Source organism: Mycteria americana, chromosome 13 (genome assembly GCF_035582795.1).
Source record: "Mycteria americana isolate JAX WOST 10 ecotype Jacksonville Zoo and Gardens chromosome 13, USCA_MyAme_1.0, whole genome shotgun sequence".
Taxonomy (NCBI): Eukaryota; Metazoa; Chordata; class Aves; order Ciconiiformes; family Ciconiidae; genus Mycteria; species Mycteria americana.
In genome coordinates, this window is record NC_134377.1 from 10,727,669 (window position 1) to 10,746,246 (window position 18,578).

Here is an 18,578-nt window from a genome sequence, read left to right on the forward strand (position 1 = left end):
CAGAGGGACCTGTAGGTGGAATGACTGTACATTATTTGCATTGCCAACAGAGGGAGTACTAGATTAATTTAACAGTAGTCATTGGAGCTGGTAAAGCATTTGTTTGTCCTTATATAAATGCAGGAAAAAAGTCTTCCTAGCCAAGTGAGATGCATAGTAAAACAAAGTATTTTCAAGTATCTAAGAAAAGACTTTTGAAGGGGGGATGTTCAAAGGTGTTTTTGATAAGATAACTTCAGAGACTGAACTTATTTTTTAAATTCTCGGCTTTGCACATAGTATATATTTCCCAAAGATCCTTATAATATATTATATTAGTACACCTGCATTTGCATGCTTAAGAAAACCACAGGCTTTTTGTAGTTAAAGCTTTTATATTTATTTCCTTTTTTTTCCTCTAAACTTTACAGGAAGGGAAAACCAAAGTGTCTTTATATATGAACTGCTTGTCTTCTGAGAGGCTGAAAAAAATTTTTGCAGCATATACCAGTTTCAGTTTATCTGGTTGCATTTGGAAAGCAGTGGTCAAGGTAAACGTTCATTGTACGTGCTAAAATGAAAGGCACCTTTTTTTTTTTCATCTTTTATAGGAGAAATAGTATTACTTTCTATAACAGGAAAGGATAACGAAATAATATGTTGCTTCCAGCTTCTACACACTTTACAAAAAAATCTCTATTGGGAAGTATATAGAGATCTTGTACTTTCTCCATGCCTCCTCCTCCTCCCATGGAGTTAAAAGCTAGTAATGACAGTTTACACAAGCCACTATGTGCTGTGTGCTGCATCATTCACACATGGACGACAATGGCATGAGGTAATGATTTCAAGTGTACACACCTTTTGGGTGTGTTGAGGTGCTCATGTTTTAAACATGCAGTTCTCTCTCCACACCTTAGATGATGGTTTTTTAATAGCTGTTAGGAAATGCTGCTTCTTTAGTAGGACATGCAGCCTAAAGTTTACAGGAGCACTTGTGTACTTCTGCCTTGCTTACAGAAACTGGAAGATGAAAATAATCTTTATATGCTTAGTACCCTTTAGCGCTCTGTGTGTTCACAATAAATTCATAACGAATCACCCTTCCACCTAACTGATCAGAACAGGTAAGTCTTCGATGTTTGTACAAATTCCCAGATTTATCACTAAAGTAGCTGTTAACTTTATTGCTTCCAAGATTTATACTGAAGGTATTAGAGTAAGGGTAAAGTGAAGTCATTTCAGCAATATGGCTTGTAATGTAATGGTAAATTCTAGTTTAAATATGTTAAATCCTTAATGTCATAAGGCTTTGAATTTTAAATTGTTCAGCATTTTTTGTCACTTTGGCCACTCTTGTATTTGCTGCACACCAACTACTTGGAGATACGGATCTTTTTTATTTTTGGAAGATGGTATCTTCTGTTATCTAAAGCAAATATTATTGGGGGGGGGCTTGGGGCAGGAACAGACTGTGTTTGGGTCCACATTTTATATCCACTGGAATTTTTGTCCAAAGTGACTGGACTGACTAGTTGTTTAAGTCAGCAAATGTTTTTGTCCTGTAGTCTGCTACAATTGGAAGCATGCGGCCCATGCTGTCACACTTGCATACACGCTTGAATTAAAATTCCCATAACTGGGATTGTTCCCATTTAACAATCTTGTTTTTTAACATAACAAAATACTCTAGGCTTTTGTAAATACTGAGTTGTCTGTGTGTTCAGAATTATTTTTTACATTGCTTTTGTGCTTCTTTTGCAAAACTTAGCAGATGTTTAGACTTGCTCCTCTTAGTCCTGGTATTATCCCTATCGGTCTTGACTATGTTTTTGGGGGTAAGTCAAGTATCATTTGATACCAGTCCTCATTCTTTTCTAATGAAATCAATATAAGTAATAAATAGGTGGTATGAATGTTTCCTTCTGTATGATGAGTTGGTTACTGCTAGGCAAAAGTAGGCACTTCAGTAGACTGCTAGCAGGGGACTAAGAAAATGCTGAGCCGGGAGCTGCTTGGAGCTAGTCAGTGGAAAGCTTTGGGTTACCAGGCCTTGCCTGGCATTTGGGCTGTCTGCATATGGCATTTAGAGGCTATCCCTGAATCCTGTTATGAATTAGAGCATGAACTATTAGACTTAGACCACCTTATACCATATTTTGAGAACTCTTATTCCTTTTTTTCTTACGCTATCCATCTTAAACATCTGTAGATGTTTAGTTTAAAGTCTGAGGCTGCCAAAATCCAAACCCTTTTTCATGAATGATCTGCATAACCTGTATATTAAAACAAAAAACTTATCCCGTTAGCTTAAAATGTCATTACTTACCTGGTAAAGCAAAACATAGCTAGGAATAGAATATTTTAATGTTATTCTTTTGCCTTTCAAATTGTAAAGAAAACTAATAAAAGTTCCTGTAATACTTCTTTTTTCTTAAAATAAGACTTTTGTAATGTATATGTTTTGATCTCAGAAAAGTGGACAGCCTGTGGCAGGAACTGTATAATTTTTGGTTTTAACTTTTACTGATTGATTTGAAGTAAGTGTAATCATACAAATTACTGGGCAATCAGAGGTATTTTTTAAATTATTCTTTTCAGTCTTATCTTTTGTCCTTAAATTGTCCTTTCTATGGAGGTGGTGGTCAGTATGGATAATCCTCTGAAAAGATTGAGCAGAACCAATGAGTAAAACTCTTACTTGTATTTACCTCTGCTGTAAGACATACAGTTAATTAGGGATGGGAAGTTATCCTTGCTTTTTCTCTCATGGTTAGGAATGAATTAATCTTGATCTCCTAGCTATTGATCTATACTTCACTTTTCCTGCGAAGTGCTATATATTGTTGCTGCACTGAAGATGCTTGTAATCATTTTATTTCTTGAATCTGTCAGGTGTAACTACTCAAATGGGTTTTGTATATTGAAACTGCAATCAGATCACACCACAAGGTCTGAGGAAAAGCTAAACAGCAAAGCATTTCTGGTACTTTTAAGTCACATTCCCATGGTGATGGGTGTGGCATAATAACCTAGATTAGAGCTTACTAAAATGAATGAGTAATAAAATTTGTAATGAGGTGGGTATAGTGTGAGCAGGCATCACTCAAATTTTCCCACAGATTCCTGTTGGCATAGTACTCATATTTGTTTACAGCATTTGGAACAGTAAAAGTATTTAAAAATGCTTATGCACATCTAAAAATATCCAATCTGTGCAAAATATTTAGGGTATCAGTCAGATGGCTAGTTGTCTCTTCAAAAGATTTGAATTTCTAACTTACATTTTTATAACCTAATTCACAGTGCTTAAAATGTCATGAAAAGAAATAGCTGAGGTTCTAGAAAACACCTGAAAGGCATGTTAGCTGCTAAGAATTATTTTTACTGCAAACTCTGTAAGGCAGGATCACTGGGGCAAAAAAAAACGAAGAGGAGGAAAAAGCTCAAATATAATTAAAGTGTTCCAAATGCATTGGTAGTTGCCATGGAACTTGGTAGTACCTACATTTTGTAACACGGCTGTATTGCCTCTGGTAAGTAAATGCTATTGAAGATTGATGCTGTTCCTAAGAATATGTTGTAGAGTCATAGTTACATTTGGGGGGTGGGAGGGGATGAGTCAGGGGTAGGAATTGGTCTCGATCCTTGGAGAAGCGTACAAACAGGATGGATTTAATAACATGGTAATTAACGTGTGACAGTTGAACACTTCCTAAACTTTAGTTAACTACAAGTAACAAAGATTTGACATAAGATGTTTTGCAACGGATATTTAGCTGTCATCGAATGACTGAATAAAAATTTATTTATCTTTTCTGTAGAACTCAGCACTCTCCATAGGAACAGAAAACCTGCTTTGCCTCCCTGTAGGTGAGAACTCAGCTTTTGTTAGTATTTGTGTCAGTGGTAGAATGATTTGCATAGTCCATCTTTTTTAATAGACTGGTTTCTCAGTTATCTGTGAAATGAAATAATCAAGATGAACATTATTGTTAAATTCAGTACCTTGTTTAAACAAGCATGCAGAAAGGATTCTTTAAATACTGTCTGTTTAAATACTGTTCTCTGTTGTTTTACCCATGGGGGTAGAACAAATAATGTAAAGTTGGATGAAAGTTTGTCTTGTGTAGCACACCAACAAAGAACATGGACTTGCAGAGCTTTTTTGGGCTGCTGCTGGGTACTACAGCTGACCTAGGGAAGGAGAACAGGAATTACATTAAGAATGGAAAGACTTCTTGCAGCCTTTCAATCCACTAAGCTGTGACAGTAACTAGCAAGTCTGCAGTATTTTTTCTGGTACTGTTGCATACATGATAATTGAGGCTAAAAAGGGCAGTTTTTCATCTAGCGTATCCTATCAAAGGCTGCCAGTTTTAGTGACATAAATTTAAAGCCAAAAATAGTAAGAGTAAGCATGAGGCTTCAGGACGTTAAATCTCTTTAGGATCAGTATAGCTGTAAACAGATGAGCAAAATGTACCACTCAGGTTAAAAGGGGAGGGGAGAATCCTGTTGTGTTTTTGCAAAACCAGAAACAACTACAGAAAATAATACTGCAAGTTTCTGTGATTTAAAAAAAAAAAAAAAAGGCAATTAGTTGCTTTTTCTGAAGCAGGTGTGACCATCAGTTCTGTATAGGAATTGCCAAATGTATATATTGAAGACATCATTCAGAGGAAAAAAAAAATCCTGTACTCAAATTCTTCATACTTGCATGGATATGTCCCCTTGAACATAAAAATGGATCTCCTAAGTCAGGATATCCTTAAATGCAGTTCTTAAAGAACAACATTTTAGCTATTCTGAAAGCTTCAATAATTTTGGACCCTTCACAAATCTGAAAAAGGGTAGAAACAATTTCAACTGGTGTTCCCACATTATTGAAGAGAACCATTTTAATTCTACAGTGGGCCTTATACTTGTGGCCAGGATGCCAGTAGTTATGTCAGCATCCCGAATTTCCCTAGAGCATCCAGCAATTCCTGTTTTTGTAGAGTTATGAAATGTCTATATATGTTGACTGATCCGAGCATGCAGTTCAGAAAAGAGGGACACCAGTACTGGAATCAGACGTTCTGGCTTTCAATCATATTTAGTCCTTTACAGTACCGTGATTTATAGTACCAGCATCTTTTTTTATAATGATTGCTACACATTGGATGTGAACATACTAGATATTATTGTTATCACAGTCTGCACGTATCTCCATCTAAGTATAGACTGGTACACAGAAGCTAAGTCAACCATTTCTAATTGGGATGAACTTAAGTTACAGTTGCTGTAAAGCTACGTTTTCATGGTACAAAGGTTGGTACTGGCTGAATGATGGATAATGAACTCCCTTGTTTCCTGCAAGATTACCTTGATCTTGAAGCTATGATTCTGTTCACTAGGAAATTACATGAAAAACCAATGGCACATTCACTTTATAGGTAGAAGCTTTTGATCTATGCGACATCGTTCTCAATTCTTGCTTTAGTAACAGGACATTTTTTAGCTTAGCCTTGCAAGGGAGTAAGGAAAGCTACTTACAGATTTGAACCATATTTCGTCTGTTATTTCACCACTGTTATTTACTGCTTGCATTTTATTACAAGTTCTACAAGAACAGCGCAAAGCTGCAACTCTTAGTTTCTGTCTTCAAGAGTAAGCCGACTTCTGGTTGCTGTGCTCTGTACTAGATCTGTCAGTCTAATATTGCTTACAAAAACTTTTAATGTTGTGCATTGAACTGTATACTCTTGACATCTGCCTACATGGTAACAAATTAACCGTGAGACAAAAAATCAAATTAATGAAGGAAAATGATACACTTCGAGGAAAAAACATTCTATATTAGCATCAGATCAATACAGAAAACGCAAATCTATGATACCAGGAATGAGCACAAAGGTTCACAACCTTAGCTCTCAAGCCAACAGGTATTTTGGGCAAATGTTCTGTAAAGTTAGTCTGACTCTCTAGTTTTTACCCTAATTTGCAATTTTTGTGTTAAGGATTATTTCCATAGCCAGGGGCCGCAGGGTCAATTTTTTGTTTTAAGCAATCCTTTGCTGGCTCTGCGCTTCTAAATACAATCTAGTATTTAAATCCTGAAGTCCTTATTCAGCAAAACTTTTATCAGATTTTGCAGGGAGAAAGAAGGGTGGCTGTACATGGATTCAAGTATCTGTTTCAACATCTAATGGCCATGGCAAGAAATTCTATTCAACGTTTAGGAAGTGAAATTCTAACAAACATTGCTAAATGCTGATCTAGTTGAAACCTATTATTTGGGGGACTGCGTCACACCATTTTGTGCTTTACCAAGCTGGATTAATGCCAAAGAATGAAGCCAAAATGAAACACAAATTGCAATCGGTCTCCAGCAATGGAACTGCTTTCTCATCACCCTTTTGTTCGAATAGCATCATGCAGAAACTAAATGATCTATGAGACTGCAGACTGAGGTTCGCTTTGTGATGAATTCAGCAGCTCTGGCTGGGCTCTGTTGCCTGTTTATAAGAGGTAAAGAAGTGAAGCAGAGCTGTTTGATTCAGCCTTGAAAACTGGTATTAAATTGCTGATGATGGTGTTGGAGCTACTGCTACAGCTGTTTAAACTTCAGCAATGGGATAACGCCAGGTTCCAATGTATTGCTTCACAAACACAATGAAAACTAAAATATTCAGTACTTTAGAGAGATAGAGAAGGAGTGATAAATTTCTGGGCATCACGACAAAAGGAAAATGGAGAAAAGAAGCAGACAGTAAAAGTTATTCATCCTTTAAGAGCTACGTGCTTCATACCGCCCTGTCTCTTCTCCCCACCCTTTCCCCCCCCATTCACGCCTGCCTGCTGCCGCAGCGCATTCCCCCCGGAGTCAGCGCTACCGCCGCTCGGGCCCCCTCCCCGCTGTGGGGATGAGGACGACCCTCCGCACCCAGCCAAGTCCGCGCTCCATCGCCTCCCCGCAGGCTGCCGGGACGGGCGGCTCCCCCGGGGCCTGCCCTCCCCGCGGCGGCTGGCTGCGGGCCGCCCGGGAAGGCAGGCTTAGACCTAGAGCCGAGGAGAGCCGCTCCTTTCCCCTCAGCCCGGCAGCGGCGGGCACCCCCGCGGGCTGCCCCGGGGCGAACAAAGCAGGGGGAGACAAAGGGAAAAGCAGGCGAGGAGGGGGCCAGGAGAGAACGCGGGGGAGCGGGAGCGAGAGCGAGGAAGGGGCGCGGAGGGAGGCGCGGCTGCCGCTGCTGCAGTCTCCGCCTCGCGGTGCCGCGGGCCCGGCCGGGCGCAGACGTTGTCCGCCCGCCCCGCCCCCTGCGAGCCGGGGAGGCGCCGCCGCCGCTGCAGAGGGGGAGGAGGCGGTGGCGGCAGGAGCTGCGCCCGGCGCTCCCGGCGGCCGGGGAAGGCGGCGGCGCGGAGCCGAAGGCGGCAGCGGTGAGGCCGCCGTTGGGGCCCGCGCGAGGAGGGCGACGGCGCCGTCTGAGGGTGGGGGGAGCTGCCGGCCGTCTCCCGCCTTGGGGCCTCCGCTGCCCATCCGGGCGCCTCAGCGGGCGCCGCGCTGTGCCCGCGCTCGGGCCCGCGCCGGGCTGCGGGGCGGAGGAGGCGGGCGGTGAGGAAGCGAGGCAGCGCGGGGGCGGCGCGGCCGGCGGTGAGGCGCTGTGAGGAGACAGGGGGCGGCGGGGGCGGCTGCGGGGCTCTTACGCTGAGGGTCCCTGAGTGGGGCGTAGGGCGGTGGGCAGCGCCGGAGGGGCGATGCTGGGCTGGGTGGGGCGAGGCCCCGGGAGCCGGGGCGGGCTTCCACCCCCCCGGGGAGCTGTTAGCCTCCGCCGCACGTGCCTGCGCTTCCCCGCCGGCCTGCCAGGGCCGCGGTGACAGCAGCCGGTTTGGCTGGTTCCCGAGCCGTGTGGTCGGGCTTTCCGGGCTCATTCCGCTCTTGTGTGGCTTCCCCCCCTTCTCCCGCTGCCGTCGTGCCCCGCTTGGACGGGGCTGGCTGCCCGCCGCGCTCCCGGGCGGCTGCACTCGGTAAACTCGGAGGCGGCGGGGTGCGGGGCGCAGCATCCCGGGTGGGCTGGGGCCTCCCCGGTCTCGTCTCCCACCGCGCAGAGCCCTTGGGTGTCTTCGTGGTTCATGAGGAGCAGGTAGGGCCATGAGGGTCTTGAACGCACTCTCTGCTCGAGTCTTATAGAAGATGAAGCGCTGTGCTTAGTTATTGGTGGCTTGAGTGGGTGATTCGAGGGGGAAGGAGTCTGAGTATTTCATGGTAAATGGTGACCTGTAATTCTCAGCATCCCACGCTTATATACTGATATTTTACCTATTAATGACTTGGCTTATAATTTACCTTGGCTTTTTTTGTTGTTTTTATGTCTGCTCCCTATGCCTGTGTTGTTTTCAAAGCTACTGATTTGCAGGTGAGCTGCTTATATTTTGCCCCATCGTTCCGGGTGGCTCAGCCAGAGTTTACTGCCATGTTGATAGCCAGCGTTAGACCTGTGGGATCCCCAGGCAAAGGCTGTGCTCTAGGCCCCTCCTGCTTTCCGCTATATCCCTAGTGCTGCTACCTAAGGCGATTCAGCGTTCTCTTTTCTGTGCCTCAGCTGTCACAGGGCACAAGGTAATTGTTGCTGTTACTCACATGTTGATGTGGCTCCTGCTGCATTAAAATCAGGAGTTAGTTTTCCCTTTCATTATAACATCTTTGTGTATGTGTTTTAAATAATAAAAAAAAAAAAACCCAAACCCAAACAACCAAAAGCAAACACCACAAAAAAATCTCTTCCAAAACATAGCATGGGGAAGATAATTTAGTCTGTGACTGTATATATTCATGATTAAAAATATGACTGTGAAATGAAGACTCTTTCCTCCCCACCCCTTCACCTCCTTAACCCAGTGTGCTGAATGGGTAGGGTTTTATGGAAGTTCACAGGTTGCTTTGAGATCTTTGAGCAGAAAGATTTTAAAACATGTGATATCTGTACTAATATGTAGGAAGAAGAAAGAAAACAGGTACAAAAGAGGAAATGCCTTTATGCCTGCTGCTTTGCGAAGAATTTTATTTAAAGAACAGAAACATGCATATAATTCTGAAACCAGCAATGTCAGAGAGTGATTTTTCTTAAGTGTGTGTCTGTGTGCACCTGCTACAACATGTAACAAGATAGCAAATTAGATACTGTGGAGGAAAACTAACTCCTCCGCCCCTTACCAGCAGCATATCTTAGTCTAAGGACTGTATAACTGTTCAGGTAACTGACAAAACTTCTTCATTTACATACTGAATGTAGAATGACTGAAAAACGTGCAGAGGATTATTAGTTCTTGGTTTAAAATTGTGAGATTTCAGGGTTCTCTTCCTGTCCAGTGCTTATACATGCTAGAGGATTTTCTGTCTGTGCTAAAGCACACCAAAGCTTTGTGTGTATTCAAGGGAGAGGGATGTGTTGGCTGAAGCCGAAAAGCTTGGAAATGTGACCTCAAACGTCCGTCTCTTTAGGGATCAAGAGGGAGATTTTATTTGGCAAAAAAAATTAGTTTTATATAATTTGTGTGATTTCTTTTAAAGAGAAGATCTCGACTTTCTAGTGAGGGGCAGAAAAACAGCTGTCTTGTATCCTCATCACGGAGGTATACTGTAGGAAATAAACAACCTCTTTCCTCATGTGATTATAGTGTAGGAAGGAACAGTGCTGTATGGCTGATTGCTGTGACTTTTTAGAGCTCCTGTAGATTTCCTGTCTGAGCTGTAGGCTCTATCTGTTTATTATCTTCTGAATGTGAATATCCAGGATAGCCTTTATTTACTTAGCTTGGGCAGATTGGATAATTCCTTTAGTGTTCCTCCCTTTATCCTTTTAGCCCTGTTAAAGTTTTTCTTGGGAGTGACTGAGAATATTTCAAAATAGATCTTCCTTCAAAAGCAACAGAGTGATCTGTCTCGCCAGTATGATTTTTCAAAACTGCTTTTCTTTCTCTCTCTAAAACGTTCAGATCAAATGTTAACTCTGTATGTTGAATGCAAGTTTTCTAATGTTTGAACGTGATGACCATGAATGAATGCGGCTCTTGTTTAATCTTTTGGCACTCCTTAGGGACTACTGGCTCTGCTGGCATGTATAAAAAGTAACGCACTGGAATCCTTATTGGACTGGCATGTTTAGAAATGCCTCAGATGGATGGTGTTTTGTTATTTAATGAAAGGCAATTATATACTGCATTAGCTGTAATCTCAGCTGCCCTCAGCTAGATGCCACTTTCTGCTGGAGCAACCATTTCGTTCTTCTTGACCAGCAGAACTGAAGCCAGCTCTGTCAGCAGCATGGTTCCTGATGATTTCAAACATCTACTAATATGTCTGTGCTTGTCCAGGTGTCTGTCCTCTACATGCATTTATTTTTGCAGAGTGATGTTGCACTTGCATGACTTAGAGTGGTACAACTGACCCTTAGAAATACCCACGAATCTGGTATCTAGCTCCTGGTCTCCGAAGGCTGGGAAGAATTTAGAAGTTGTATCTAAGAATGGACTGTACAAGTTTCTACTTTAGCACCCGCCTAACTGTTTTCCACCTGAAATGTCTCATCAATTGTTTGTGCAAACTCAGACAGAATACTCTTGTGTGAATAGTACCATACATTCTTTTAATTTATAAGACATGTCTTCACTCTACTGTTTCAAGGAGAAACACCATTAAAAGCTGCTCAGTTTTCCTGATCTTTATAATCTTACTGTCTATATTTTTAGCTTATTTTGAGGGGAAATTGCAAGGCAAAGAGAGAAACTCGGTATTTGATAGAGTTTGCTTATCTGACATTCTCATTCTGCTTCTCTGCGTGGCAGCGGCATCCATTTAATCACAGCAACATTTATTAAGTTCTGTATTTGTTCTTCTACTTTATTATATGCCAGTCGTATAGCAGTCATGGTGCTAATTTAGAAGGCTAAGAACATGGAGAGCTAAAAAGGGATTGCTGACTTTATATTTTCAAAAAGTGTAAAACAGTTACAGTTTCATTCAAGTCTATCAAAATTAAATTCTTACTATAAAAAGCAGCATCTTTGTTTCAGCTGCTTCAGTAGTAATTGTATTAGGGAGAAGCCCTGTGTCTTTGTTTATATGCATTTGGTTTTGAGGCTGACAGGAGATGATATTCTCCTTCTCAAACTTTCATTTAAACTTTAGATCCCCAATAACTTAAACTTGATGCTCTGCTATCCCAAAATCATAATTGATATTGTGGACTGAATGCACTTACGGAGATGGTTGAACTGTCTTATCATCAGAAGAAGGCATTGCGGACAGTCAAACAAATTACTCTTCTTGTTATCAAAATGGAGGGCTTTTGGCAAAGGCAAGAATTTCCTTGGAAAAGTAGTAAGTATTGATAGTGGGCTTACCAGAAGAGGTGGCAATTATTTACTTTCTGGGATGAAAACTCTCTCTACCTCTCAATCCTTGACTCATTCTGTAGAGAATGATGTGTGCTCAGGAGGATCATGTGCTTTCTGATCTTTTAATAGACTGTAGCAGTGACATTTTTATAATGCATGTGTACAGTGGCAACTTGAAGTGTTAGAGTTTGCATCATATTTTCTGTGATTTTTTTTTTAAGCTTTTCAACAGTTATCAGCTCTTCCTTATTAATTAAAGATGGGAATATTTTTAAAAAATTGAACAGACGGTGTTTAGAAATAGCAACATAGATTGGGAGAAAAATACTCACAATATTGCTAGCCCAAAATAATTTTTTACTGTTACAGACACCCTCTCTTATTTGTGCTTCATATTCAGTAGTCTAAATCTTTGTGTTTCAATGGTATTTTTTTTAGTGAGAATCTCAAGGCATTTAGGAATCTGAATGAGCATAGCAAGTTATAGAATGGTAAGGTGAGGTGACTTAAAATGTCCTTGATGCAGAATTAAAATCTATAAGCAGAGCAGAAGCTTAATGAATTATCTGTCTCATAACATTGCTGTAATATCTGACTGATGGTTTGAGGTCCTAAGCCTCTTACTATCTTTGATCTGATTCATCTTCTTCTTAGTACAGTTTCTTAGTTATAGGAATTTACCCTGCCTTTTCCCTTTCCCAAGCATATGCAGAGAGAATCCCATTTATCCAGTTTTCAGTTAATATCCTGCACTTTCCTGGGTAGAAAAACAGCCATGTATCTTATTTACCAACTTAGCAATGTCACTGAAACACTCTAATTTTCAGTGGATTTGTGTCTGGTAATGGTTGCCTTTCTAACTATATTATATTCCAATTTTATATTATCTCCAAATGTACTGATAATCTGCTGCTACCAAGTGTATTTATTGAATGGCAATACTTTAGTTTTTCCATTTTGCTTCAGAAATTAGTTGGTCTGATCTAAAGTCATTGGGAGAAACTCAAGACTATTTGGACACAAGTCTCCCTCTTACTGGTTGGCCTGCTTCTGTGAAACTTGTAAGAATATAATATTTGTTCTTAGAAATCTCCTGCCTTTTATTTTACTTAGTTGAAATTACCTGACAGGTTCAAAAGCAAAGGAGAAATAGAGATTTGTATGCAGGCCTGGCTGCCATAAAAGCCCTGATGTTGCAACATAATCTAAAAGTCTTTGGTCCGGAATATGCTATGGATCTGTCAACTCGCATGGAAAACAGTTCAAGTCATCTCCATGATACAGAAATACAGCTATTTATCTCAGTTAAGAAACAAATCTAAAGCTGCTGGTTGAGCTCTGGATTAGCCATGTCCTTAATGAGGGACAGCATTGTGGGGTGTTTGGGTTGGTTCCCAAACAACAAAGTTTATTCTTCCCCAGTCCTTCTAAGTGTGCAGGAAAGTATGAGTGTCTTCTGAGTTCTTAAGGAAAGAGAGATTCACTCTTTGAAATTACAGACAACCAGTAGCTATTTATGGGGATGTCCTTATACTGTGCTGTGATGGTGCTTGATAGTGGGATGAGTGATGACAAGGCATAGTGTTTGCATTACGGTGTGGGGACTGTTTTGAATATCCTCTGGGTGTCTTTGTTTCACTGAACATACTAGTTGCTTCAAACTAAGTAATGTTTATCTAAACAAATGCCCTCTAAAATAGAGTTGAAAGATTTTTCAGGACCTCTGCTAATGATCATGTAAATATGATTCAGTTTGAGTAATTTGTCAGCCACTTTTTGTTTCAAGTTATGTTCATCAAATCAATGACACTGTCAAAAGAGCTGTGTCATACCGGTGGGCATACTTCCCAACTTATTACAAGCTTTTGGTTTTGGTTTTTTATGATAGCAAAAGTAAACTGTATTTTCAGTTAGACTAAAGGCATACTAAAACTTGCATGCAACAGTAATTTCCTGGAGTAATCCTCGTAGTAACTTTGAAGGCACTTCAGAAGAGCAAAGGATTGCTTTCATTCTGTTAATCTAATACTTATGCCTAGTTAAAATAGAGATGCACTTCTTCAAGAATCTGTCCCTTACAAAATTCATATTTATGTTAAGAACATGGTATGAGAAACTGAAGCTTTGTGGTTCATGTAGGATGAGTGTTTGCCTTTGTGAAGGGTATACCTCTAGAATTCATATGATGGTTATATTGGATTGAGCTGGAATGAGCTGAAGTAGAATGTCATAAGAAGAATGATCCTATATAAACTAGGGGATGTTCTTGCTTATTTTCTTATTACATTATTATTTCCTATACCGGTGTCTGCAAACAACAGATCTGAGAGAAAGGTCTGGATTCCTTTTATTTTTTTCCACCTGATCAGCTGAGTTTTAAATGCAGAATTTTTTCTACCTTTAAAAGTGAGGTACAAAACACTGGTTTGATAGGCATATACCAGCCCATATATTTTGATGCTGGCAGTAAGCAGAGCATCTAGTAAGCCAAATAAATATGATCTGATGGCACTTAGCATGATAAACATTGAATTAAATGATGCATATTATTTTGGTGTCTTTTCTTATGTTAGTGATGTACCTGAAGAATATATTCAGATCATCATATTACTTGAATAATTGACATCAAAATCCATGGTTTCTGGGAGACAAAATAAAACTGAAGTTGTGTTTTTAAATGCTTCCTTTCTTCTAATTGCAATGTGTTGAATGAGTAATCAAATGTAGACTCCCAAATGCCAACCCTTATTCTATTGAAATCTTAAATTCTTAATTCTGTTTTATATATAAATTCTTTCTTAAATTCTGTTCATTTCAGCTTAAATGATACCTGAAGATGCCTCTGTAATCCCACAGTCTAATCACTGAACAGTATAGTTAAATTCTTGAGCAACATTCAGATAATCAATTTGGTTTAACAGTGACTACTACAGGGGATGTTACATCAGTACCATAATAATTTGCTGTTTGTGACTTGCTTTGTTATCAAATGCCTACAGTGCTTTCTGGCTTGTTTCAGTCTGAACTTGCTACTCATTCAATAAATGCTTTGGAGCTGACAAAACATGCTGGATTTGCACTAAGTCATGAGCATTAGGTTCAGAGAGAGGTTCACTTACCATTTCAGTAATTGGCTTCAGTGGCTAAATGCAAAAAGACCTTGATGTGAATTCATAGCTCCAAAATGTTTGTATTTAAGTAGTTTTTGTGATGTAACCCCAGCTGGCAACTCAGCCCCACCCAGCCGCTCGCTCACTCCCCCCCAGTGGGATGGGGGAGAGAATCAGAAGAGTAAAAGTGAGAAAACTCATGGGTTGAGATAAAGACAGTTTAATAGGGAAAGCAAAAGCCACACACGCAAGCAAAGCAAAACAAGGAATTCATTCGCTACTTCCCATGGGCAGGCAGGTGTTCAGCCATCTCCAGGACAGCAGGGCTCCATCACGTGTAACGGTGACTCGGGAAGACAAACGCCATCACTCCGAACATCCCCCCCTTCCTTCTTCTTCCCCAGCTGTATGTGCTGAGCATGAGGCCATGTGGTGTGGGATAGCCCTTTGGTCATTGGGGTCAGCTGTCCCGGTCCCAGCCGTGTCCCCTCCCAACTCCTTGTGCACCCCCAGCCCCCTCGCTGGTGGGGTGGGGTGAGGAGCAGAAAAGGCCTTGACTCTGTGTAAGCACTGCTCACCAGGAACGAAAGCATCCCTGTGTTATCAACACTGTTTCCAGCACAAATCCAAAACACAGCCCCGTACCAGCTACAATGGAAAAAATTAACTCTATCCCAGCCAAAACCAGCACAGTAGTAAATGGCTAGGAATATGACCTGTGCTGCATCATTACAAGAGAATTTCTGAAAAGTTAATGCATGAGGGCTTCCAAATCCATCTTTTTGGTTTAACTAATTGTAATTGTTACAGAACTGACTTTGAAGCTTAGTGTGACATCTACAATGGATATCGTGTGCTGTGGAATTATTTCATTGTAAATGTAATCCAACGCTTGCAAAATGGTGATTCAGTCTTTTTGGTTGCCCAATGTGAAGTATCTCCAATAGACCCAGAACGTGCCAGAGGAGGCATCATGATCAGGAAGACTCCTGTTCCAAGAAGTGGCTCATCTCTCACGCTGTGGGTGTGCTGACATTGCAGTTTTCCAAAACAGGACAGAAATCTGGCTGCGTAATATGTGGTAGTGGGGGACTATACTTGTGTTCCTCCTTAGAAACAAAACAAGATGGTGGCAATAGGAAATGCTACTAGGGAGGGTGTGTGAGGCTATCTGCTTTCTGCAGTTTATCCCTCTGCTATGTCTACCTCATCCAGCATTGTTTCAGTAAGAATGTTGGTGGGTATGTCCCAGTCTGGTCAGTTTGCAGACCTGCTGTGGATGAATTAATCTCATTCCTATCTGAACCTTCCAGAAGTTGTTCTCTGTGATCTGGCACATTCTTGTACAGAGAGAAATATTCTAAGAGGTAGCAAGAGGCAAATAGCAGTGCAATGCGATGGCATTAATTTTGTTCAAAGCTGAAATGTGGTTGTATTTTTAAATTGTGTATTAATTTCAAAAACCTGTAAATTCCACTAAAAGCATTATTTTAAGTGCTTTTGGAAATACATATACTCACTTTTTACAGAAATGTAATACCAGCCCAGGAGACCACAAGTACAACTTTTAGAGCTGTATTAAGAATTAGATCTGAATCATACAGAAGATGCTTATATGCTTTAAAGTTTTAAGATTGCAGTAATTTTAGTTGTAAGCATTTGTAACTGTGCAGGGTCTGAGCTCTTGGAGTAACTCATGGACCAGAAGAGAAAACTTTCCAGGTTCAAAATTCCAAGTTCCTTTTTCTAAACCATTGTCAGGATATTTGAGGAATGATTCATGAGCTTCTGAAAGCCTGGCAGTAGTGTTATGATCATCAAGAGTATGAAACATATTTAAGAAATGCTGTTCAGGCTGTTATTTCAAACGTTGTGCTTCATGGGGTGAGTTTGTTTTTCTCTCAGGAAAGTGAAGTTACTGGACTGTGGTGGTCTTTGAAATACATTTTCCATATCACTTTTCTATGGAAGGGATTTTCTGATTTATTTTGTGCGTGTTACATTTTCTTCATGGTATGGTCAGAATTTGTCTTCTAGGTACCTGCTAGTTGACTGCCACAGGGATTGCATATGATCTTCTCTGGTTACAGATCCCTGTGAGATTTTCAGCAGAATTATCTATTCTAAACAGTCCTTTTGGAATATTTACTCTGTGTCTGTTAGTCTTAATGTTTATATGTATTTTGCAAAACACTGGTATGCTTAGCAGAATTAACAAATTGAAGTGATCTCTTTTTTTGAGCTTAGAAATGTGTTGGCATTGAAAGGCATTTTCCACCAGTGTGTAGTCTCTTAATGGTGTTAACTAAGTTTAATATTAATCTTTTTAATTCAAAATGTTTTGAAGAACTCGTGCATGACCGATAGCAGATGATCATCAGTTAAAATAAGTTTCACTTTATTATACAAATAAACCACGAGAGTAGTGTTCTAGCCTCAAAGTATACTGCACAGACTGCAATGTGTCTGCATGCAGAAGACAGAGATTATGCAGTCTGTTTTGAGTCAATTCAAACATTATGCTGCTCTCTTCGAGAATGTCCTCTTTGTTTCCATACCAAATGGACAGACAACTTGCTTTTCTCCATGGAAACACTGCATCTGTTCCATGGTAGTCGCAAGTGGTGATGTTAGCAAATGTTTCATCCTTAAATTGTCAAGTCATCATTTCAAATGTTTTATCAGATGAAACATTTTGCTTTTAATGTTGGCACTACCTGTCCTGAGGGAGGAGAGCATGGTGGTGGCAGCATACTTGTCAGATATCAGCTAAGCTTAAAGAACTATTGTTACTGTTATATTCTTGTCGTGACTATAAGGTTCTTAAGTGGAGTGAGCTGAGGCTTTAACTTCTTTCCCTGTTTTCTTATTTAATTGTGGTTTAGTTCTTTTGGAGTAGTAGTTGTTGAAAACACAGTCTTGAAAGAAACAGCGGTGGACAGCTGTTTTCTTTTTATTATAGGAATTCCTTTTTTGACAGTTGAAAAATATTCTGCTTTTTTAATTCAGGGTTATGTGGTTAAATTTTATTTATTTATTTTTAATCTCAACTTACCAACAGAATTCATATCTATTATCAGATTAGTAGGATTTATTTTCTTAAACCAATGGTTCTCAACTTGTTGCTCATGGATCACTTCGATCCATGCACTACTTCGAGGCCTGCAAAAGGTAAATAAGAAAAATAAGGATATTATTAATCAGCTAAAAGGGCCAATGCAAGGATTCATGTCTGCATTTAAAAATTTTTAGTAGTCAACACACAAAACAATTGCAATTCATTTGAGAATGTAACACATTTTCATATTGTATGAAATCATGTATTTCCCATAATAATGGCATTTCCCATAATAATGGCATAATAATGGCAATAATAATGGCACAAGTGTAAAGCTTGTGTTTAAAACCTCTTTTTTATGAGAACTTGTGGCTTGCTGAACACTTTAGGACGTGTTATCAGACTCTTTCTCGGCATTTCCTTAGGTTCCTGCTACGATCTTTTGAGGAACTTACAGTTAATGTTATTGCCTATTGGTTATAAAGATTCTTTTTCAGGAGAGCTGAGACAGATTCAAGGAAGGAAAGAGAACAAATTGAGACAAGTAGCTAGCTGCTCTCTCTTATGAGAACTAAAATGAGGTAACTGACATCTGGAGCCTGTTAGGAAATGCTGGAGTATGTAATGCTTAAAATCACTTGATGCAAATTTATGTGCTTTCAGCGCTTTATGAATTCTAGTAGGAAATGCACCTATGAAAGTCCCATCTCTTTCTAAGACCGAAAGTCGCATTTTCACTATTGCAATAAGGCAGTAGTTTACCAAAATGTGTTGCCTATATTTTAGCAGATTTTTTAATTAAGTTACAATTTCAGTAACGCTAAAACCAGGGTACAAGGAATTGTGTTACTTCTGGCCTAACTGAAGGCCTGTATATTGAGAAAAGCAAATGACACAGCAAATATATAACCCATGACTGTGGAGAGCAAAATTAAAATATGAATGAGTACCCTGAGCCAAGAAATGCGATATTAGAACATTCTAACTTTCTGTTGAGCAGAGGTTTGTTAAACATCTATTAATAAATAATTATTTGAAACTGGCAAAATGTAATT

General features: G+C 40.1%; 1 protein-coding gene across 6 annotated transcripts in view; it reads left to right on the forward strand.

The window, feature by feature from the left end:
• Positions 1-7,268: 7,268 nt before the first annotated feature.
• The window catches only part of CLIP1 (CAP-Gly domain containing linker protein 1), a 74,020-nt gene continuing 62,710 nt past the window's right edge, over positions 7,269-18,578 (forward strand). For 2 of the 6 annotated variants that reach the window (XM_075516585.1, XM_075516586.1), the window contains exons 1-2: positions 7,307-7,398; positions 8,956-9,212. The gene's annotated coding sequence lies outside the window, so the exon portion shown is untranslated. Of the gene's footprint in view, positions 7,399-8,955; positions 9,213-18,578 lie in introns of all 6 variants that reach the window. The other 4 variants (XM_075516584.1, XM_075516588.1, XM_075516591.1 and 1 more) reach the window with 3 other exon arrangements.